This window comes from Saccostrea cucullata, unplaced genomic scaffold, assembly GCF_032062105.1.
Source record: "Saccostrea cucullata isolate Sc308-1 unplaced genomic scaffold, CSIRO_AGI_Scuc_v1 ctg1720, whole genome shotgun sequence".
Lineage (NCBI taxonomy): Eukaryota > Metazoa > Mollusca > Bivalvia > Ostreida > Ostreidae > Saccostrea > Saccostrea cuccullata.
The window spans coordinates 23,085-48,560 of record NW_026938718.1 but is presented as its reverse complement, the minus strand read 5'-3'; the positions used below and the strand labels follow the sequence as shown (position 1 = coordinate 48,560).

The 25,476-nt window shown below is 34.2% G+C and overlaps 1 pseudogene; it reads right to left on the bottom strand.

The window, feature by feature from the left end:
• Nucleotides 1-4,071: 4,071 nt before the first annotated feature.
• Nucleotides 4,072-10,451, bottom strand: LOC134251075 (uncharacterized; annotated as a pseudogene).
• Nucleotides 10,452-25,476: the final 15,025 nt, after the last annotated feature.

Here is a 25,476-nt window from a genome sequence, read left to right as displayed (position 1 = left end):
TGTATTACATTTTAAACAGTTGGTCTTTTCTAAAATTTAAGATCACACTATCAATTTAATTTGCTCTACAAATATTTAATTAAGTGAATATCTGCAGTACTATTCATAATTCTCAGACCTATATGTAGTTCTAAATTGTTTTCATGCATCTTTTCTTTAAATACGTGTTAGAAATAATTTTTTGTGTATTCTTGTTTTGTGAAAGACTTGAATTATACTCACCGTCATTAGAAACGCAACACCCCAATTTTAGGATGAAAATTATATACAGGGTATAACTATGTACCAAAAGAAAATTAGGACATCTTTTACTTTGCCAAATCAGTTATTTAACGGTTGAATGAATTTCTTTCCATTACCGGAAGTTGCTCTTTAGCCCTCTTAACAGAATTCAAAATTTTCCATTTTTAATAAAATTTTAACAATATTTTTTGATTCCAAGGTTTTGAAACTGTTAGTCATAAGTATTGTACTAAAAGGCCGGGAAAAACTCCCTCTTTCTTTACCGGATGTGCTGCCTATATTTCCTCAAAATGACTGATAGCAAGAAGGGGGGATGTTTTAAGAGTTATGTGTTACCTTCAAAAGTTTAATGATAACATCAAAAATGAATATATTTGGGTAAAAAGTAAATTTACAAAAAAAAAAAAAAAAAAATAATGCTCCATTTAAACATTAAATGTTATTTTTAGACCTTAGAAAGAAACAAATACCCGTTAAATCTTAAAACATCACCCCTTCCGACCATTTATTGAAAACGTACTAGTCCGCCATATACAACAAATGCAGCGCGATTTCCACCATGCACTAAGTTTATTGATGTCTTAATCTAAACGAAATTAATATTCTTGGGCATTTTTAAATCCATGTTTTTCAGATATTGCGGTCGAATTTTTTCTAACCTGGCGTAGTGTAGCAACTTTTTGACTTCCGGTCAAGAAACTGCCATTTATGCTATTGACACACATGAACCTGATGGGTCGTTATATAATGTATATTTGCATCTGCAGCTCTTTTTTTCTTTATTTTGAGAATTTCTAGCATTAGCAATGAAAAGCAGTCATTTTGAGGAAATATAGGCAGCACATCTGGTAAAGAAAGAAGGATATTTTCCCGGCCTTTTAGAACAATACTTATGATTAACAGTTTCAAAACCCTGGAAACCCAAAATATTGTTAAAATTTTATTAAAAATGAAAAATTTTGAATTCTATTAAGAGGGCTGAAAAGCAACTTCCGGTAATGGAAACAAATTCATTCAACCGTTAAATAACTGATTTGGCAAAGTAAAAGATGTCCTAACTTTTTTGGTACATAGTTATAACCTGTATATAATTTTCATCCTAAAATTAGGGTGTTGCGTTTCCATTGACGGTGAGTATATTATCTATCCATTAACGATTTCTCGTCTTTTATATTACAACAAAATGCCGCGCTTGAAGTATTTGCCCTTATTTAAATTTAATATTTTATTAAATCTTTCTACTTCATGTAGGTTCTTAATGTATAATTTTCCAGGGAAATTTTATGGATAAAGTAACAGCTAAGTTTTAATAATAGAAATATAAATATCTTAAATACTTTTTGCATTGAAATAATTTTTCTTCAAACACGATATCTTAGTTATTTAATTAAAAAACGTGTAAATCCTTACCATCAAAAAGATAAGTCCTTTCACTTCGAAGTTCCGAATGACAATAAAGACTGAACGATAAGTGAACGGTGAACGCAAATTAAACGGAACGAAGAGGGAACGGTGAACTTTTTTTGAACGGTGAACGCAAAACTGTGAACGGAGAGCAAACGATGAACGCACGCTGAAGGAACGGTGATCTGACGCTGAACGAACGGTGAGCGAACGGAAAAATGGGAAAGTAGAACGTTTCAGGGACTGTAATAGAATTAGACAAAAAGTGAAATTCATGCAACGAAGGTCAAAAGTCAAAGAATCGGAAGGCAATGTAAGGTTAGGAGATCGATGACATGACAGGAAAAAATAACTATCGCATTGAACATACAGCAATTACATCAGCCTGGGATTTCAATGGTTCTGTGTATGCCAGTGTGGATGAAAAAACGCATGAATTTAACATTGTAGACGATATCGGCTATAAATTGAAGACAGGAATTCTCATGACTAACAGTTATGGACATCTACGAGGGCCGTTCAAAAAAATTACGCGGACTGTGCTATTATTTATTCTTACAGACGTCATATAGTTATGAAATTTCACAGAAATACGTATGTTAACGATTCAAAGAAATTTTGGACAAAATTTCTGTATTTAAAAAAAATATCTATGAAAATTTTTGGTATGTTGATATCGCTGATGGAGAGGTACGGAGCATGACAAAAAATTTGAAGCAAAAGCATGCGGAATCCAAAATTTTATTCATTAATTTTCTATAATTCGGATATTTTTCGACAATTTTCTCAAATGTATCTTTAAATTGTTCTATTATTATGCATTTAGATTTCTGACCTGATATTTGAAGTACTAAGAGAAATATAGTGATTTTTCTCTGATGCGATTCCCGTGAAAACGACTGTGAAAATGTCTCCTGAATTGACGGAGCACCAAATTTTTGTTAAGTTATATGTAATGCTCGAGATATCGCCAACATAGATCCAAAATATGCATAATAAAACATGTAGTAAACTAGGGTATTCCTGACATTCGTCCACAAAAAGCATATTGATATTTTAGACCGTTAGACCTCTGTATAAAGGCTATACGGGAGGACGGGAAGAAGATTATTAACTAAAAAACTTTATCCGAACTGTAAAGAACGTGAATGAGAATCACCAATTATCACACTATATCTCATAAATACCTGCAGTTTTTGGTTTTAAAACAAAAAAAGAATATTCTTTGCTTGTTTAATAGATGTTTAACCTTAACAAGAAATGGTGTTTGGATGTTGAGTAGATAAGGTAACTCAAACTGTACAGATACTCTTGGGAAAATGTTGAGAAAATGAAAGCTCAATCACATATTTTTATAATACGTCTGACGTCGAAGATTTTGCTGCTCCGTGACTTAAGGATGGATTCTTCTCATATTTCTTATAATTGCAGAATCTTGATTTTCTGAATACTTATTATTCAGACTGTGTTTTCTTTTTTAACATCGAAACACTTCGGTTAAATCGGCCTTGATTTTCAGTCAAGGTCATTTGAAAGTCAGTCCTAAAAATAGTACTTTTACACAGAAAAGTATTGAAATTTTGGCAGAGGAATAAATTTTGGAGTCAGAAAAAATACCTTGCTTACTAAAATTAAAGTTGTAACTCATTATTGATCACTAACATGAATTGAGTTGGTGAAAAGAAAACATGAAATCATCGATATTCGACAAATATACTTAATCCGAATTTCCTCGAATTTTCGAAAAAAAATCTGATTTTTCATGAATTCACATTAAATTTCATGTCAATTTTTACAATTGACCATATAATGTCAAATATTTACATTTCTCCCTGTTGATTCATCAAAGGTTTAAGATTAATTTACAAGGTAAAAATGATAAGGTAATCGGACTAATTAATGAAAAAAAAATTAACCCGAATTTTCTCTAAATTTTCTTAAAAATCATAAATGTAAGAATTATTTTATAATAACTTCCTAAAATAAATAACCTCGTAAAGATAACAAACCAGGGATATAAATGAAGACACACATACCTTTATTTATTATACTTCTATAAATAAATATTGATTTCACAGGTATTTTACACAACTGACATCTAAATTCCGAATTTCCTCTGTCATATAATTTATGATTATAGTGCTATTCATATGGGAAAAATCTTTCATGTCGAAATTTTAGGAAATTTCTCATACAATCTATTCATTGAAAAATTTAGTTTTATTCAAAGGAACTTAATTTACATTAAACAGTTAAATATTAAGGGATAATTAATAGCTAGATTTGATAAACCTTTCAATACTTCTTAGAAAAATCATACCTTAAATAAATAGTGTTAGTGTACAAAATTAATAAATATACATCAACATAACATTTAACATACTTTAACTTTTTTACATTCATAAAATCCAGACTCTATATATATACAATTATAAGTAAAAAGTAAAAACAATCTTCAATGGCAATAAAAATGCACAAAATACCCTGGTATATCATTCATTATCACATAACACTTACTTTGATTCAGATATTGTGTTACAATGTACATGATGTACTGGTCAACATTTGCATATACATGCAAAATGATATAGTTACCATGAAAATAACATCCTTTGAAAATTCTACTAATGTTCAGAAATCTAGCTACCTGGTAATCACATAACACTTACTCTGATTCAAATATTGTGTTACAATGTACTGGTCAATATTTGCATATACAATGATATAGTTACCATGAAATGACAATTCCTTTGAAAATTCTACAAATTTTCAGAAATCTAGTTAACTTTCACATTTGGAAGCAAAATATTTGTTCAAGCATGAAATTACGTTTTGGGACTTTGTAACACGAACATGATCAATGTCTACTATTTGTTCTGAGAGTAAATTCAGAATTCCATCCTGAGGGTTTCTAGTGTAGGCCACTTGCAAAAACCTAAAGTTTAACCCACTACCTGCAATTTTGTTGGCCATGCTCTTGCTTAAAATCTTCTCCCTTACTAAATGTTCTAAAGAAGGTGCATTTTTATGAACCTCAGAACTGTACTTATAGTTTTCAAAAGCATTTGAAAATGTAAAAGAAGCAGTTGAATACATGGAGCTGGTTACATCAATCCCAACATAATTCACAAGTTTCTGTAATGCCATCACATCATCCAGAGCATTATGAGCACTGTAATCTAATGAAAGATAGTGCTTCAAAAGTTCACTCTGTGAGTAAGATTTTAATTCTGGATCAAAAAGTTTGAAAAGTAACTTTGTGTCTATAAATCCAGCTATGCATTTTGAAAACTCATCAGTTTTCCCACAAGCCTCAACAGCATTTAAAAATAAATGGCAATCAAATGATTTAACATTATGACCAATCAAAACTACCTTTGACTGAAACCTTGAGAAAAAATCAAGAATGGAATCAACAGCAGCAGTGAGTTTGAGAGCATTAACTTCAACATTTCTACAATACATTTTTCCTGCTAAAAATGTAATTCCGGTGACTTCTGCAGCTTTCTGTGTGATAGGAACCTCTGGCGTGATATATTCTGAGAACACTTCCTCTACAAACACAGCTGCCATCTGTGTAATATGAAAGGTCCTTGCTAAAAATGATGAAACTTAAACTGTTCATAATATTCACAAGTGTTCATGTTCTTTTCCAATTTATTAACATAAGCATTAGTTTCAGTAATACTGAAGGGAAAAATGTTTCTATGATGTTTTTTTTTAAATATTAAACACAATTTAAAAATCACATACCCAGTCCTGTTGATTCAAGGTCAAAAAAGATCAAAGGATTCTTTTTAGAAATCTGTAGAGGCTGTTTTAGGGGCTGGGTCACAGGAGCTGGAATGGTTTCAGTGTCATTCCCAGTATGCAAACCAATACCACAAGAGTAAGTTGGCCCCTCTCTTGTTTCTTTGCAGGCTATCACTTGTTTCCTTAAATTTTGAAAAAATAAAATCTTATGAAAACTTTCAAAAGAATAGTAAAATTTTCATACATATTTAAAGTATATTGTATCAACCTAGTCACCTTTCTGCCTTGAGAAATAATCTCCTCCTCTTTGCCTTTGTAGTTAGTGACAATGCCTTTTTACGACCAGCAGACATGTCCTTTTTTGCAGTCAATTTTTGGTGTGTCCGCCTGGTGATAATCCCATTTTTTTATTCACCTAAATTAAAAAAAAATCCACATAGAACATATACCCAGTATTGCATTACATGAAAGCTAAATTTCACAGATGCATGATGATTCATAATAGAGTGATCAAAATAATGCAACACAGCCAAAATCAGTCCAACAGAAAGCAAGTATGACTACATTTAACAAATTACCCTGTGCTGCAGAGGACCAAATGAGTGATCCAATTTATTTCTGTGGTTTCATCAATTTCTGTTTGCTTCAATTTTCGTGGTTTTCTATATCAGACATTTTCGAGAATACAAATGGATAACATATTTTTTTAATTCAATGAACATTCAATTTCATGGATCTGCTCAACAACAAAATCCTCAAAAATTGATGCTCAATGAATATTGATGAAACCACAGTAATCAATAGGATGAAATTTAAATATATTTAAGTTATAAAGTGTACCTCAATCAAATACCGTTGCCCTAGGTTTTTCTGTGCTACAGTAGCTGCAACTCTGTAGCCAATAGTACGACTGAAGAGGTGGGATTAAGGTGCCTTGGAAGCTACTGTCTTGTTGAAGCTTTTACTTGCTTGGGTGCTTCCAAGATTAGCAAGGTTGGCGCTATGTTTCTTTAGTCTGTTGAAAATGCTTAAAAGATCTTGCTTATAGGTTCTTACTCTCTAAAGGCCGTCCATAGGGTAGTGAACTGTATTTCTTTGTTGTATTTTTTTGTGGTGGCACCATACTTCACTACACTGGCTGTGGTCGTTGAATGGGTGAAGAGTCAGAGCATCAAGGCCTTTGTCTATCCCGGTGGGATTCCCCTGGTTTTGAGAGATCATATAGCTTAAAGACTTCTGAATGTATATTATTTTATCACTTTTGATGACAAACTGTTGTGTTTCTTTTGCAGAGCATAGAGTGGATTTGATACATTTTTTTAATATGGTTTTTGTCAGAGTGTTTTTTAATGCTGGGGTCTATTTCTTTGTGAATTCTTGACATTGTGGTTGTGTCGTCATCCCCAACTAGTGCCTCTACTTGAATCCCTTTCTTTAATGTTGAATTAACCAATTCCACCACCATGTCAGATTCCATGGACTTGGAGCTACCTGTAAAAATTGCATGGACTATTATTAATCATTGAATTCCAAAGGAAGCTTTTCTTTTAAAATACACATATCAATTTATTACAGAGTTATTCTGTCAGATCATACTCCATATGGGACAAGCTTAAACTAGAGGTACTGTGAGCAATGAGCTCACTAAATGATACCCCTTGCCTCCCATATGTATAAAATAGCAGTGTCTATGTTTTGTTATGGTAAACCCAAAATATGTGTCCAATCAAAAAGTAAAATAAGAGGTGTACAATGCCAATATGTAATATACATTCTGTGAAAGTTTCATTAAATTTCACTCAATGGTATAAGAGAAGTTGCAGATAAGAGATGGATACCCCAAAGCGTAACAGACAGATGGACGGACGAACAGACAGACATACCAAGCCTTTGGCTCAGGTGAGCTAATAACAGAGAGTGCTAATTAATTAATTTCAAGCATCTGCGAGGAGTAGTTTCGGAGAAAACTGATACAAAAATTTGCTACAGCTAAACACACTGACAGATACAAAAGGATAAAACAGTATATCCCCCTCTCCTTAGAAGCAGGGGTTTATAAATGTTCTAAGAAAGGGCTGATAAGTAGAAATATCAAAATTATTGGCACAAAAAAATACTGTTTTTCTGTATTCATAATCCCCAGAATTAACCTTTGCAGGGAGACCAATATTAAATCTGAGGAAATATATAATTACCTGTCCAATTCCTTTTGCATTCATGTGGAACTGGGGCTTGGTTGTTTTTTTCTGCTCGTTCACAAATTCTACATGATTTGTTTCTAAAGCTATAACCCAAAATTTCTCCCGTCTGGCTTCCTATCATGGAGCAGTGTCCTTTAACATAACATGAAAAACATGAGAGAATATAGCTAGTAATCAAGCATATAAAAGATCTTTGTGACACAACCTGGAGAATAAAATTATGTTTAATAATGTAAATCAAATATTTTTCACTTTATAAAAATACATCTACACTAGTAATTATTATGCTTTAAAGATGGTGCTTTTTCTTACTCTCTTTTTGCCCCCCCCCCCCCCCCTCAGTAACTCTCTAACTGGTATAAAAATAAATTTACCAGTAAGGCTGTCATATGACCTCCCACTTCCTCGCTTTTGCCATGCCCCATCTACACTCACAGTAATGGAGGAAGATTGATTGCTTCTTAAAAATTAAATAATTATTAATTAATGAATATCTTTTAGACAAGAGCTAGGCTCATTATTAAGGCTATGGTTCACAAGAGTACTTACAAGCAAGAACAAGAGGCCCACAGGCCTTATAGGTCACCTGAGCATTATGCAACAATTTTCCAGTTACTGTGTATTGAATTTGATTCATGTTTTAAGCCAGATGCTATATGGCATTCACAATTTTGAAAGAGGCACCATTGATCATCATAACAGTACACTTAGCAGTTGCTTAGCTTGGTTACTGAATACCCATACGCAGGTTAGGGGAACAAAAATGCACTCCAGCTAATCAGTAATATTCAGCAATAATCAGTAGTGCCCCTAACACTATGACACAAACCCCTGACCCTAGGTCCACACATTGCACAAATTTTTAAAAGGCCCCCTAAAATTGCCTATCAAAAAATAAATAAATGTTTTATAAATACAAAGGAGCAGATTTCAAACAATTAATTCATGATCACTTTCAGTATATATGTAGACCCCCCCACCCATGACCCTGGGGCCTTGAAATTTACAATTCTGCAAGATTAGGGCTCTTGCTCATCATAACTATATAGGTAGTTCATCTGCTTCATGCCCAAAGACAGAGAAGAACATTTTCAAAGATTTAATGTATTTTCACCATATAATCAATAGAGCCCCGCCCTAACACCAGAACCCCTGACCCTGGGGCCATAAAATTCACAATTTTGGAAGAGGCACTTTTGCTCATCATAACTATGTACTTAGTTAGTTTATTTAATACCTAGGAGCAGAGAAGAAGATTTTCAAAGCATTCATGTATTTTCACCATATAATCAATAGAGCCCCCCCCCCCTCCCAACACCAGAACCATTGACCATGGGCCATAAAATTCACAATTTTGGTTGAGGCACATTTGCTCATCATAACTATGCACTTAATTAGTTTATTTAATACTTAGGCGCAGAGAAGAAGATTTTCAAAGAATTCATGTATTGTTCGCCATATAATCAATATAGGCACCCCCCCCCCCCACACACACCAGAACCATTGACCCTGGGGCCATAAAATTCACAATTTTGGTAGAGGCACTCTTGCTCATCATAACTATGTACTTAGTTGGTTTATTTAATACCTAGGGGCAGAGAAGAAGATTTTCAAAGAATTCATGTATTTTCAATATAAAATCAATAGACCCCCCCCCCCAACACCAGAACCCTTGACCCTAGGGCCATTAAATTCATAATTTTGGTAGAGGCACTCTTGCTTATTATAACTATGTACTTAGTTGGTTTATTTAATACCCAGGGACAGAGAAGAAGATTTTCAAAGAAATCATGTATTTTCACTATATATAATCAATAGAGCCCCACCCTAACACCAGAACCCCTGACCCTGGGGCCATAAAATTCACAACTTTGGTAGAGGCACTCTTAAGCTTGCTCATCATAACTATGTACTTAGTTGGTTTATTTAATACCCAGGAGCAGAGAAGAAGATTTTCAAAGAAATAATGCATTTTCACTATAAACTTCTTTAGCCCCGCCCTAGCACTAGAACCCCTAACCTCAGGGCCATGAATTTCACAATTTTGGTAGAGGACTCATTGCTGATTACAATCATGCAAACAGTTTGACTGCTTGATGTCTAGGAGTAAAGAAGAAGATTTTTAAAGATTGCATTAATTTTCGTGGTTTTGGCCCCACCCCCCAGGCCCCAGGGGGGGCAAGGATCATAAAATTCACAATTTTTGTTCCCCTTCACCCATAGATGCTTTGTGCCAAATTTGGTTGAAATTGGTTCAGTGGTTGCAGAGAAGAAGCTGAAAATGTTCAAATATTAACGGACGACGGACGACGCACGACGACGGACGAAAACAGATAGTAATAGGTCACCTGAGTTTACTCAGGTGACCTAAAAAATCAGAAATTAAAACCATAGTAAATGCTATCATTGGTTTTTAAAAACATTTGAATGCATATACATATACAAAATTAAAATTATTGAAGTTCTTGCAGCGTGAAATTAAAACCATTGGCGATTGGTATTTTTCAACATATTGTGATTCAAATTTTAACACCATTAAGAATTCATATGACTTCTTCCTGTCTGCTACTCAGTAATGTTCGACTGACACACCGTGCATAACCCCACATATGGGGGGCGGAATAGTGACACCCGGGGGTGAAGAATCCGAAGCGGTGTTTGCAAGGTGAGTTGACCTGATTAGCTTTTCTACAGTGATTGAGATAATAATAATCCTATATTAACTTACGGCGGAACAAAGTGATATCCCAGCTTACTGTTACTCGTTTCTCACCTCGGGATTCGTCCTAGAAATATACAAACACTTCTGCAATATCTGGTACTAGCATTCGGGAACGCAAATTTGACCATTTCTTGGTGAAAATTGGTGCCTTGTATATCATTCAACTTAATTTGAATCATGTGAGGGGAATCTAGATATAATTTTGCTCCAGACAATGTAATCTTTCCGAGGATTCCACCTCAAATAAAGGGGACAGACTTCAGTTTTAGTGTGTGGTACCAGGGGGTGAAGATTTAAGTGGAGACCGGGGGAAGGAATAATTTTCCAACTAATAGAAATGAACTGTTTCTACAAAAATTATATTGATTATACAAGTAATAAATTGCTACAATCAATTTATTAACTCTCTCATTAATTCTCGTCCCTGAATAAGTGCGCTTTAACTCTGTTTACTAAAAATCTATTTGTATATTTCGATATATACTCTACTACAAATATTGGTATATTTATCTCATACTTGTGGAGGATAAACCAATGCTTTATCTACGGGTAGATGCTTTATCAATAGCACTTCCAGTTTTGACACGATCCCTCGCTTCGAGATTTTATTTTATTGAAACTTTTATTTGTAAAACATCCTTGGATAATTGGATAAATAAGATTTCTAATTTTTTCAAATTATTTTTTTACCTTGTAGAATGGAAAGTGAACTAAAATCATATTCAATTTGACAATAGTTTTATCGATCACCAGGAGGAGGTGGGTGAAAGTACCTGTACAAAAAAAATTGTGTCGATTTTCATGTGAAACCTGTGGGAAGACTTTCTCCACGAAATCAAACTTAACGAGACACGTAATGTGTCATTTATCTGGAACATTCAATTGTGATCAATGTGGTAAAATCTTCACTTCAAAATATTATCTATCAAATCATTTAAAAAGACATTTACAGACAGAGTATTTTTGCCCGCACTATGGGAAACAATTCTCTTCTAATAGTAGTCTTCAGAACCATGTTAAATTTAAACATCTGGATTCTGTACATGATTGTTCACAATGCGGAAAGAAGTTTAAAGACAAATATGCTTTAGAAAGACATTTTAAGGCACATCTGGATGTCAGAAAGATGTGTTCAAAATGCTTCAGTCTTTTTAGAGACGTTGAAACACATGAACAAAATTGCAAGGTGAGGAAACAGAAGAGATATAAATGTGACATCTGTGCTCAAACTTTTGTGGAAAAGAAAACCTTATCCCGCCATATGAAAAACAAACACACAGATCCAAAATTGTTTTACTGTACCTGTGGTAAAGAGTACAGATCTCAATTTGCTTTAAAACGTCATCAAATTCGGGACCATACAGATAGAAATAACAATTCTCAAATTCAAACGAAGTGAATACCTTACGTGTTGTGCATATGAAAATGTTAAAGAACTTTTAAATTAGAAACAACTAAGAAAAGTGAGGTTGGTTAAATATTTTAGTTTGTACTGTTTGGAATAGACCATAGATAATGAGTTGCTCTTTTCATATGATGTTTTGCCATTGTTTTCAGTCACAGATTGGACTGCATAATGTTTGGATCACGGGTACTTGTGGGCATGGCATACTCCTCGAAAATTACAAGCTAGGGGCATATATTGGGGGTTGGGAATGGGTGGGGGTCCTGTCCACAAGTACCTGTGGTTTGAATGTCATATCAAAGCTATTAAATAAACTCTTGCTCTAAGAAATTGATTTGTATTTTGTTTATTAAAATTGAAGGTTGCTTGTCAAGTTAGTTTCAATACTGATATTCAATACCTTGACCCCCCTTTATTTTAATTATTACATTGCGCAAATGGTTATACATGTATATGATAATCGAAATTATAATAATTGTTTACACACATGATTCCAACCAAAAAAAAAAGAACCCCTTAAAATGTGGTATCAATTAAAACATACTTCAGGCATGTTATAAATATAAATAAATGTATTTAAATTATAATAATCTATCAAAGAATGTCTAAAATATATCAGTACTTTCATAAATTTATTAACAAAATATTATTCATACTCAAGTTGCAAAATGATATATCTTGACCAGTATCATTAAAGTTCAGAAATTCCTAGTCTTGTTGTTGCTAATATTTTGGACTCATCGCGTCTGTGCCACTGTCGGACAGGTAAGGCGCCCCTTGATGGCTCTTGTGGTCCGGAAATGCCCCCAGATTTAATTTTTCTCGCAGCAGTTCTCCTGATATTGCTATCAAATGGGTGATTCCTAAAAGAACCAAGCAAGTTCGAATGTTTTCATATAAGATACGAAAAGTTCAGCTAGATCATCATGTTGAAAATACTGAAAACTTGAAAACATCAAATATATACCTAGGAATTACATTTGTTGTCAAACACGTTACTTGTCGTACTCTTTCCTCCATGTCATCTTCTTGGTTACTAACACCGCTTTCATGCAATGGGTATATGCCGCTTTTCCTTGCTGTTCGCATGTGAAATCCCCTGTAATAAAAATCCAACACAAAAATTTAGTTTTTTGCACAGCCTTAACCTCAAATATCTGAGTACATTATATGGAGAATACAAAATCTTAATTTATTTCTCCATTGAGTATGGATTTAGACATATATTAATATATTATGATATATCTACACATTTTCGCTACAAGAAAATGTTCATTATTACCTGTCTAAATTCACTTTACAAGTCATCACCTCGGTTACGATAGCCATCAAAGAGGGAACATCGATAGCTTTTATTGACACGTGACTCTGGGGATTTAAAGATTGTAATAACCCGACTGTAGTATCAGCAGCCAGCGAACCAACACTTCTAATATTATAACCATCTGTCATTCCATAAAGCTGAAGTTTAGTGTCTATATCTATACATATGCCCTCAAAAGTAACAATAGGTATAGATTTTATATATCTACCAGGAGGGGGAAAGGAACCAAACTGTACTCCATCCAACAAAAATGTTCTCATTTCCAATAACTTTTCGATTCTTTCTGTTGCTGCAATACCCGAGACATCACAGGCATCGTACCAATTGCGCACTAGCTTAGTAAGATTAGCGCTTTTGTAATATCCATGGTCACGCATCCAATCTTCAACTTCGAGGGAAAAATGCGTCCTTGCATTGGGAACGCTTTGCTTGTCGATTACGTCTTCAACTAGCGCTAAACTAAAACTAGTTTTATTTGACTTGGCACAGGCTTTCCATCCTTCACTTGTAACACCAGCAATACCAGTCGTACATGTTCTTACGCGGAGATGAGTGAGATTGTGTGAGCAATCTACACTTTTAGGTAAAAGTTCTCCCGTCTTTGAGTGTAATTCTGGATATGAGTACCAAAATGGGATTTCGTTTTCAAAACCTTCAATTTCTACATTACTTGAAATTACCGAATTCTCCTGCCACTGTAAGAACCTTTTAGCAAACAAGTACGATGCATAAGCTACGTTTAGCACTGCTTTTGGAAAGGATTTAGCTCTCAATTTTTTGATGCACAAAGTGGAAAGTTTTGGAACTGTCTTCTTGCGTGGTGCTTTTTTCATGTTAATCTCAACATAAGAGAAATCGATACCAAGCATAGCACGCAAGATCGAAACTTTTCTTTCCTTGCCCCACGATTTTGTGACTGCTTGAAGTGTTGGCAAAATCTGTCTTAGATTTTCACAGACACAATTTATTTCTATATGTGTCATCCTCATTAATTTTTCTTTTGATTTCAGTTTTGTGGAAAGATCTTCTTTGTTACAGTCGTTCCATTTTCCCTTCAGCTTTTCCACACGTTGTAGATTTAACAGCAAATGATTTAATATAAAGGAATCATCACTCAGATCCCTTCCATGAACAGACTCGTCTCCATGATTCTGAAAAACAGCACTGTTAAAATTCTCAGAGACAACTTGGATACCCTGATTTTCAAATGGGTCTACTATAGATTCTTCTATATCAGGAGTTGCAAATTCATCTGCTGATTCAGAGAACAAATAAGATAAGTCTATTTCACTATTTGTACAATTGTTTTCGTCATCAACAGGAGCGCCGATCAAAGACTTATCAACATCACACACAACGCTTGCAACATCTTTTGTATCAGACATACTCTGCATCGATACAATAAGATCCTCTGAAAGCCAGTCACTATAGCCTTGGTCTACAGCGCTGTCATCTTCTTCTGAGGCAATCTTTTTCCGGTCATTTTTCCAGAGATCCCTTTGCTTTGAAGTATATATTTTTTCAAACGCCACGTCTGAGCTTTGAACAAAAATTCTCAAAAGGGTTTGTTGACTGTTTGGCAAATTAATTCTCTCCGTACTTACTTTCAAAAAAACGTCATCTGACTCCTCATTAGAATTGCTGAAAGTTCGGGGAATGTTAAAATTACTTATCAGTGCAATCAAATTAGCTTTGGACAGTTTCTCTACTTCAGACCATACATCCTTTTGTAACTGAAAGACTGTCAGCGGTCTATTTTCACTGTCACGGGTCATCAACTGTATCCATTGACCATCAGTTGAAAAGGACCGAATGTGAATTCCCCTCTGATGACAGGACTCCAAAACCTCATCTGTTGCATTTCTAAGAGCAGCCGATGTTAATCTGTAATCCTTCATGCCATACGCAATTGGTACAGAGCAAGGAATTTGTAATTTGGAATTTCGATCTTTGTTTGTGAGAACCCAAACCATTACTTCCGTTGCCCGTTTTCTTTGCAGTTGATATCCATTCTCAAGAAGTGTTTTTGCTGATTCTAATTGTACCATCAAATCATCTACAGTTATCACTTTTGTGTGTCTCTCTCTTGGCCAGGCGTACAACAGAGGCATTTTCTCACATATCTGCCCACAGTCTGAGTTTATCATTTTCACAGAAGCAAACTCCCCAAGAAAAATTGTGTTTGTTTTAACAAATTCATTGATCTTTTTCTTAAGTGCATTTGTGGATTCCCGCGATTTGGTAAGAACAGTTGGTCTTTCTTGATCATATAAATCTTCCACTTCCTTCAAGATTCCTTCCCATAGTTATTCACTGAAATTAACCTGGAAGAAAGTTGTAGATTCTTCAGAATACGAAACATAGATCAGTTTGTTTGTTCCAAGAACCTTCATTTCGGATAGGCATTGACATGCATAATATTCGGGAAATTTATAATGAACTGTTATTTTATCGTCAGTGGGGAATGGACATTTTATTTCAACAGCTGCTAATACATTTTGTAGTTCAACTAGTTGTCCATTTGAATCCATTTTAACTTGTCTGATACTTCCATCTGGAGAAACCTCTCCCAAACACTGGACGTGTTTTCCAGGTAAAACATAGCAACCTTCCTCAATGAAATATCCGACAGGAAAAAAGATTGGCATGAATCTGCCAACTAAAGTTGCTACCGCATTCTCTTCATTCAATGTTCCATGGTTAAATCTTGATTGTAGCTCAGGAGAAACAATGCTCTCATGATGTACATACTCTCTTTGACGCTTCATTCCCCTAAGACCAATTGCTGTATGAAGCGTGCTGCCTGTAACCCTTGCATTCTCTCGGATTGTCCTCCATCTGTTAGTCCTTTGTTTTATAAACCGATACTCTAACTCTTCATTATCATCACCTACGTCCAGCAGTCGAATTAGATTTTCTTGGTGTAACGCATCCACAGTATCACCACCTGTAATCTCAGACACATGCGGGATAAAAAAAAAACGTTGCAGTTGTGGTAATAGATGTAATAGGCTTCAGGGAGTTGAGGATGAATTCTTTCAGCTGGTACAGAGATGCTTGCAGGCTGCTTATAGCATAAATAAATTTTGAATTTCTCCAGTCATTGCCAGCCATTGTCATAAATTTTTGCAAGCCATATTTCTGTTAAATTGAAGTTCTCTTCCTTCGCGTAACTGACAGCTAAGTTTTCGACATAAGATTATTAAATGATCTTGAATCCAACAACTGTCCAAATTGCTACTGGAATCTAAAGAACGCATCGTTTCCTGGATATTATTAACAAACTCTATGTCACATGTGAGCCTATCTTTCTTTTCATTGAAAGTTGGCTCTGCTTCATGTCCGAACATATCAACATCTCCCCCATGCTTGTTAACGCCCGCAGTAACTTTCTTTGCATCAGCACACATCATGTACTCCTTATCTCCAGATGCCTGTAACGCGTCTAAAATTTGATGGATTACCGCGGGTTTTATTTCTTTCGGGATATCAAATTCGTTTATTTGAAATTAAACTAGGAACTGCAAAATTAATTGCAGCAGTATTTGCTTTTAGCCCGACTTATAATGTGTCTTCTGACTTTTATCCAAGTCCCTTTGGACCACCCAAATAATACAAAAATATTGCGTTGAAAACTCTATATCCAACTTTCCAAAACCTCTTTGTATCAGGCCAGTACCACATTTTGCTACTATTGCTCAAGGAATAAAATCTGACAGTCTCTAAAAACAATAAAAATGATATGTTATCTAGTGGGAACTTTGAGTTATGGACAAGTCTTAAAAAATCTATGAAATTTGCTCGACTCTGTTCATCCATTGCAGATATTGCGCTATCAAACAGTGAGTGCAAATAATTTGCACAGTTAGTCTCTTCTGCTTGAGTTTCGGTGTTATTGTGTGCAACTTCAACACAATCTTCCCAGCAATTATCTGAAATTTTAAAGCTTGAATGTAAATTAGACATATGTTGTTTGGCTTTTGGTGTACCGGTGCAAACTCTGGAACGTTTTGGCGTTCTATGGAGAGGGGTGGCAATCCTTTTTTTGCTGCTATGATCATTCTTCTGTTGCTTTATCTTTTCCACTTTTTTTGGTGTCTGGGCCTTTCTTTTTGGTGGATGTAGCCACAGCTTACTTCTTCTCCAGTCATATTAAGGTTAAGATCTAGTAAATGAAAGGTGCCTACAGATTTCTCAAATTTGAGAAATAAATTCCTTTAATGATGCTTTATAAGTTTAGCTTGATCAAAGAAGGTGCTTCGGGGCATAATTTGTAGGTAAACAAGATGAAAAATCATTTTGAACTCATTTTCAATGAAAAGTTAAGAAATCCAGTCATGAATATGGGACTTTTTTCCCTGTCAGACAAAGAAAATGTATCAAGATAGCTGTTTGGCCAAGGCCTCTTCTTCAGAATAATGTCAATTTTAATATAGGTATCGGGACTATTTTTCGTGTAATTTCAAATTGAATTTCCTGAAAATGCTTTAAAAAATACATGAAATAAATTTTCTACTTAATTCTATAAAAGCCGTAAAGTACGGGAAAAAGGAAGTTGAAAATGATTATGACGTCATAATGGATCTAGTACCAAAAAGTTATATAGTCTCAAGACATTTACTAGATCTTGACCTTAAAATCCAGTCATCCGACAATTTACATGACAGCTCTTATGTGATAGCAGGCCTGTAGGTCAAACATAGCAATGCAAATTCATGCAATAAGGTTTTTATATAGTACATGAAATTCTTATGCAGTTGTAAATGAAAACATATCAATAAATATATCGATAGTATGATTTGTTCCTAAGGTCTTATTATACCTCCTACTTGAAAAGCGGGAGGGTATATAGTAATCGTTATGTCCGTGCGTCTGTCTGTACGTCTGTCTGTGTGTTACGCTTTGGGGTACCCATCTCTTATCCGCAACTCCTCTCATATCACTGAATAAAATTGTATGAAACTTTCACAAAATCTTTATTATATATTGCCATTGTGCACCTCTTGTTTTACTTTTTGATCTAACACACATTTTGGGTTTATCACAACAAAACATTGACACCCCCATTATATAAATATGGGAGGCGGAGTATCATTTAGTGAGCTCACTGCTCACAGTACCTCTATTTTTTGTCTAATTTCAATTCTAATCAGGATATCACTTTGTTCCACCGTAAGTTAATATAGGATTATTATTATCTCAATCACTGTAGAAAAGCTAATCAGGTCAACTCACCTTGCAAACACCGCTTCGGATTCTTCACTCCCGGGTGTCACTATTCCGCCCCCCATATGTGGGGTTATGCACGGTGTGACAGGTGGGACATTTAATTCAGCAAGTATTCCACTGACCTGTTCATAACCAATGCCAGTATGTTGGACAGCTGCAGAGGAATTTCAAATAAATGCGTAGAAATAAATATAGGTCAACAGGAATTACAAAACTAGAATATTTGTCAATGTTATATCAAATCACCTGCAGCTAGCTTGCTGTTAGCATCCCAGACTCTATTGTGTCTCTTTCCAGTAGGAACATTGTTAACATATTGACATTGGGTATTCATGCATGGTATTGTGACCGGCCGTCGGGGAGGATAGGGGTCCACCCGGAATAAGTAGTGCACCCTACAACACTCGGTCACGCAGTAACCATTAGACTTGGTTACTGTCCCTGACATAAAACCTTCAAGGATTAAGACATAAGTAGAAATGCCTTTTCCAGTCTTTATTACAGGAACATGTACATTATATACACACATCTATGACTGGGTCTGCTAGCTGCATGCCTAACTCTAGCTAACACACTCTATCTCTAACTCTGACTCTAGACTGACTCTTAACTCTGACTTAGACTGCTACTTCAACATTTTACATATACCTCTATAATTGCTTTTGAGTTGATGTAAGTAATTAAGGTGATTTACTCAAATGTCTTGTCACTGAAAGAGTAGGTGACATGGACAGGTAGAGTGATAATTGTTGTCACACCTGTCGTGCCTCAGGTATAGATAATTAGGCAACTTAATTTACTTAAGAGATTAACTAATTAAACTTCAAAGGGATTAACAATAATGTGATAGCCAAGCAATCTGGTAGATCTCAATACTGTCATGATTTGATTTTGACATAAACAGATACTGCAAACTACGGGAAATAAAATAATATTCTAATTTAACATGTTGTATGACCCCTAACCTTTTGGTTAGTGGCTATACATCCCCCTTGCCCACCTAATTTTACTCCTGTAAAATTAAATTATGAATGGGTGGAGACAATGAGAACTATAAGTATAAAGTTGATACATTTGTAAATATGACTGTGCAGCATAGCAAACCCTTGAAAATAAATTATATGCATTCTAATAAGCATGATGAGATAATATGAAATAAAAGTATGATCAAAAGTCAGTCATATGAAAGAACATTAAAGTCAACAAAATATGAAAAGAAGGTTTTCATTTGAAAGTTTCTGATTTCCTCTTTGCGCTGTTGTCCCCGGACATCGTTAGGCTCTTTAAAATCACACAGGAAGCTGTCTGTCAATAGTAAATCTCGTGCGATCCTCAGCGGAATATTGGAATTCTTTTCGGAATCAGGAATCACACAATAAATTTTTCCATTCAACATTTAAGATTCTTCTTATTCACTGTAATATTTCACTTATTGCGCTAAATGTAGATATTTAACTTGTAAATAAGTTGATTTTGGAAAGTGCACACACACATATATAGTAGGTGATCATTTGACGTCTTAAGTAGTTATATGTTGCATTGTATAAGCACCTCCTTGCTTGCCAGGTGCAGTTGGTCCTGGGTGAAGATCAAATCCAATCTTGCTCCAGTTGAAGGACTGAAAAGCTGCTTGAATGTCATATGGTTTAAAGCAATATTGTAAAGTTGAACATTTTTTCTAAAGTTGAAAGGCTACACGAAATTGTTGAGGATTCCAATTTGCTGCTATAGTAATGCTCATCATTTAATGGAAGACTTGTACAATCACAATCAAATACATAACAGGAAAAACCTTATGCATGTGACACCATAACCTACAACTTACATAACAATCCTTAAGAACAATTTGTACAATTTTTCTGCATTGCATTTCAATGAGTAAGAGAGCATGAGTATTCATCTTTTACTTCAGTTTCATTTTTAAGAGATTAGAGGGCATTATTTGTATTGAAATCGTACCTTGTTTTTTATTGTTTTTATTTGTATTTTTAATAGGAAAGAAAGAACTATGTACAACCGCTTCACATGTATATTGTTAGTTTCCTGTGCTGTTCTAAGCATATTCCTTCAAGGTGAGAAACACTTCTGAATTTCAAGAAGACCTTCCACATGTATTTATATACACGAATATCTTAAGATTCATTACCTTTGAATAATTAATATGTTAGTTTATAGGGAGCTGTTTTTTTTCTTTTAATAACTGCCTTGATATACCTTGAAGTTACGAAATGTAGGATCAAATCATATTTTGTAACGCAGGATGTAATGCCGTATGCTCGGAATCTCACATACAAGCTTGTGGGAGAGGCAATACAATGAACATAATTAACGGTCAAAGGCGAAAAGGCAGGTAATTCTTACAATTTAAGATACATGTAATTATCAAGGTTTTGGTTGTTCTTTATATTTTTAACGTTCCCCTCGAGAGGGGCCTCGGTTTATTCGGTCTAATACGAAGGACCGGTCTACACCTACCATAGAGGAATTAGAACATACATGTGGCGTAAGGGTCAACTCCTTATTTTGCGATTCTAGAGCAGATGCTAAGTATTGAGCACGGCGGACGGCCGATGTATAGTGTAAAGTTTTAAGAAATATGTTGAAATTTTAAGATTGAAACAACCTTTGGTATGTATAGGTTTTTTTTTTATTCACAGTATTTCGTTCTTATATTTACTTATCTATAATAATTCTGTTTAGTTGTGTAATATTTTGTTTTCTATTGTTTTTAATGTCTTAAAGAAGGCTAAATATATCTAGAAAGATAACTGTTCGTTGATAAACAATGTCCTTTTTATACATTTCAAATATCAATGTTTTAAACAACAAAGCATTCTTTTAAAGCAAGGAACAACGGGAAAATGTCATCAAAATCTGCATCTATTAGTTTGTTAAGGCCCTTGAAACCTTTTGAATCATTTCATCGAAATTAATTACTTTTATACATTTGAAAACAACTCTTTTATATAAAAAGTATACATTGGTATTTAGAATCATAACATGTTTACTTCTTCGTTTCTATGTTGTTTAACGCCCCTTTCGATGACTTTTATTCGTGTGGAGACCCCCGTTAATGCAAGTGAAAAGTATGTTTATTAATATGATATATTTTGACTTATGAGGTTGCAACTCTGCAAGCGATTTTAAAATCTCAAATGTTTAGCATATTGATAAATAACGAATTTGCTTCAATGCGGATATTAACAATTGAAAGTTACTGTCAAACACATATTAGAATAAAAGAATCAAATGAAATATGCATGGAAGTAGATAAGGACAATAGGAATGATTGCGTGGACCCTGAGGTCCACGCAGTAAATATATAAGCGAGGTTAAACCGGATGGGCAATTGACAGGCTACGCATGCGCCAGAATGCTAGAGAGTTCGCCCCTAGGCAAGTTGCCCGTAGAATAATTCGCCCTATTCGAATTAGAATCTGCCATTCATTGGCAAATCGCGCTTTAAAATCCGCATACCGCATTTATATACATGTGTTCATCTATCTCCTATACATATGTAAGACTCCAAAGTCCGATGGTGACGCCAAAGTCCGATGGTCTCGCCAAACCCCGATGGTCTGCGCCAAACCCTGATGGCTCATTGTCTTTACGGGCGCCAAAGTCCGATGGTCACGCCAAAGTCCGATGGCTCGTTTCCTATGAGACGCGCGACACTTAAGTGCGATGGTCCGACACGCCAAAGTCCGATGGTGCTTATGAACAATCAGCGTTTATGACGTCACAATAATCCGACGTCAATCCTTGACGCCGTTGTCCTGCAATCAAAAGCAATCATTTCTAAATTCGTCCTCGAATACAATTTTTATTATTGATTTTGCTTATTGCTTGCACATTCTAGAGATTAGGGTTAGTCTTCGCACACCACTCGATTGATTAGGGTTAGTCCTTGCATTGCACAACCCGAGTGAATTAGGGTTAGTCCTCGCACACAAGTCGAGTGAATAGGGTTAGTCTCAAGATATTTAGGTTACTGCTACAGTACCCGCATCGTTATTCTTTACAATTCTATCGTGTTCTATCGTGCGTGTATCCTATCGTATCGTGCGTGTATCCTATCGTATCCTATCGTATCGTGTTTTCCGTTTATCAGGTTTTGCGTTTTCTATCGTGTTTTCCGTTTATCGTGTTTTGCGTTTATCGTGTAGATCGTTTATCAGGTTCTATCGTGTATCGTGTTTTGCGTTTATCGTGTATATTCGGAAACCCTCGCTTTTTATCTTTACTATGTAAAGAAACAACTGAGCTATTCCGAGTTTCTTTTTCGTTTTGTTAATAAAAATAAGATTAATTCAACCGAAAAAGAGAAAATAAAGATTTATTTCTTTCTTTTTCATCAATATAAGAAATATTAAAGCGTAGAAGGAAAAAATAATTAATCGCGTATTTCATTAATGAATAAAATGATTTATTAATAAGTAATTAATTAAATAAATAAAATAATTATATCATGGTAAAGCAGAGAGTAATTGTCAAAATTTAAACAGTAACTCTATTTTTCGGAAATGAAATTATAAGTAGATCGATCAACTGGTCTATTTCTTTAAAAAATAATTTATCGAATTGTATGATTTATTTTGTCAAAATTAAATACTATTAATATGATTTTCTCAAATGAATCGGAGTTACCGGAGAAAGATTTTTGGTAAGCTACGATGTTCGCGTAGACAAAAAGCAAATAAATAAATAATAAGCAGGATATTGAAATGTATCTTTTTTCATGCAATATTCTGTTTTTCCTTGTTTATCGTCTGATAACGTTAGAAATATGTTTACGCGTCTGACCTGCATGTATGCACAATTGTTTAAAGTCTTGATGTTACAAGTATAATATAACATAAGACAATGATCCCGATGATTTTCACAACGATTTTGGCCGTATACGTTCAAATTTTAAAATTTATTTTTTAAAGCTAATTATTAATTCCTTGACATATGTCTAAATTAATAAAAGAAATCAAAATAATAAAATATAATCAATGAATATGTTCTACCTAATTTATCACACCATGGCTGTTACTATTAAATAGAAGATTTTCATTAATTTTATCTGGCATTAGATAACATAAAAATAATATATACATGTACAGGGGATAAACATGAAGTTTTTTAACAGCTTACCTTTTCGGCGTGGAAATAAACTCAAAATATAATCCATCGGGATGACAAAAATCAAAATAAATCGAAGACCTTTCCTTACAAGAAAACTGACACGTATGTGTAGCTCTCTAATTAGCACACTGTCTTCCTGTGCTGTCAACCCCCCCCCCCCTTCTCCCCTAACTGACACCTCGGCCCGTGTGTGTGTGATCACCGTCAGCATAACTGTACTGATTTCTCACCTGGGGATCAATTAGTAACCCCGAATACTACCTGGTTCTAATGAAACGCATCTTCTTATTTTCGGGATTTTGTTCCTAACTTCTTTGAACAATTTTATCAAAGATTTAATTCAAAATACATTAAATAATTGTACGATTTATGGATTAAAAATCATCTTGAATGTTAAATAAAAATTCAAATAAATCAATTTAATGAAATGAAGTCCCTAAACTCATTCCGTTAATTCTTTTTCATTTCGTACAATGTTTCCATAATTATGTTTATGTAAATAAGTCTTTTAATAAACATAAAAAAATATACTGCACTTATGGTACGTGCACTTTCGGGTTATCGGGTTTTCTATGTAAAACGGACAAAATTAATTCTAGGAATTCTAGGAAACAATTTCAGTGATCGTAGAAACGGATGAAATAGTTCTAACATTCTAACCTATGAAAATTAGCATTAAGATTTGGCTATTTGGTTAGATCTTGTTTATCTAATTTTAAATTGGTTGCCGACTTTCAAAATACCGCCCTTCGAAAATGCCTAATATGAGATAACCGGTTCAGTGTAAAATGATATTTAAGGTTTAATAATTCATTTGCCGAATTAAACCTTTTTTCGTTATTATTAAAAACAGTACACACAGAGTTTAATAGCGATGATTTATAATTATTTAGTCGGAAAAGTCGCATTTCACTCTTTTAATATTTGTTAATTAATTTTTCTGTTTTGTATTGTAATAAAAGTATTTAACCACTGATGTTTGTTAATAAATACGAGGTTTTAAGTATCTGTAATGTAAAATGTTAACTTTACAAGTCAGAGCTTAGCGTAAACGTATATGACTTGTGCAGTTGTAGCAGATTCATATTCTCATGACACAGTTTACATGTATTAATGCAGATCGCCATTATTTTAATAATTATTTAGATTTATATTCAGAAAATTTAATTTTCTTGAACTGTTTCGTTCTTGATAGATCTATCATGTTAAATTTATTAATGTTTGTTAAAGCCGTTTTCTTTAAACCTTTCTTTCGGCCAGTCTTCTACTTGTATTATTTTCTAAGATATTAATATTTAATTGCGATTTTTGGATACATCGCAGATTGTAAGCTTTAGACATCAAATACAAATAATTAATTTATTGCGTAAATTTCTTTCGTGAAATAACTTGGTACTATTAGATAAATTTATTAGATAGCTATAGAAAATTAAAATGTATATTTTTCATAAATAATAAATCTGTTTATAGAGTTTCAAAATTCACACACTTGAGAAGAAATTAAAAAAAAAAAAATACAGTCTCCATTTCATAAAAATCCATTTAATCACTGTCAATTTTTTATATATATAAATAAACAACTTTTGTAAAATTAATACAGAGATCAGGTTCTTTTTAAAATAATTAAATTACTTTATAGCTTAGATTTGAAGCTCTGCGAGTATTTTAATTAAAATATAATTTAATTTTAATAATCTTTAAATTTAATTCAAAATAATCTTTTCGTCTTGTCAAAAAACGGTCCGCATTTTGAAACAATCCTATCAGGTTTTGCGTTTATCCTATCGTGTAGATCGTTTATCAGGTATATCGGTGTTTTGCGTTTATCGTGTTTTGCGTGTATCGTGTTTTGCGTTTATCGTGTTGTGCGTTTATCCTATCGTGCGTGTATCCTGTCCTATCGTGCGTGTATCCTGGTCTCGTGCGTGTATCCTATCGTATCGTGTATCCTGTAAAGAATAACGATGCGGGTACTGTAATACACACTTTTTCGAGCGTTAGTCTCGCACCTGCCTGAGAGATAAGGGTATTTAATATTTATATTTATTCTAAAGACCTTTGCATG